Here is a 606-nt window from a genome sequence, read left to right as displayed (position 1 = left end):
TAATTTCCGCTCTATATTTAAATTCTTCGCTCATTACAATCGCTGTTGTTCTTGGACAAATTAAGCATTTTTTTTTTCAAAGATGGTAAACTATGTAGATAAAACTTCGCAGATGTCGAAGAAATTACGATACTTCGAAGTTTACTGATATCCCTACCAGCTAACAGAATCAAAATAGGCCTAGGTAAGGTTTAAAATATATATATAATGGTGTTACACAAAGTTCAAAGTGTCCGATATTCAATGGAAAAAAAATGAAAGCAAAGGATAAAAACAAAACAATACAGCTGTTCCTTTTTTTTCTCTTTTTTTGTGGTTTATTTGGTTCTTGTGATTTGTGATATCACAAACTTCATTTCTGTAAAGTCAACGTTATTTCAGTAACCAATATGGCTAGATTTTTTTTTTTTTTTTACGTTGTACATATTTGCCGGTTTACCCTTTAGTCTCCTGGGGAAATTGGTATAAAAAAATCGAAATCACGTTTAATTTCGCAAAGCTTTCAGCCACAATTGGTCTTAATTAGAGACAGCACAAACTAGTCGTTTCGAGCATTTCGAATATAAAACTGCCCTGCCGAGCGACTAACCTTCGAGAAATGTTATA

This window comes from Penaeus monodon, chromosome 31 (assembly GCF_015228065.2).
Source record: "Penaeus monodon isolate SGIC_2016 chromosome 31, NSTDA_Pmon_1, whole genome shotgun sequence".
Lineage (NCBI taxonomy): Eukaryota > Metazoa > Arthropoda > Malacostraca > Decapoda > Penaeidae > Penaeus > Penaeus monodon.
The sequence above is the reverse complement of the archived record's forward strand: the minus strand, read 5'-3'. Positions refer to the sequence as shown.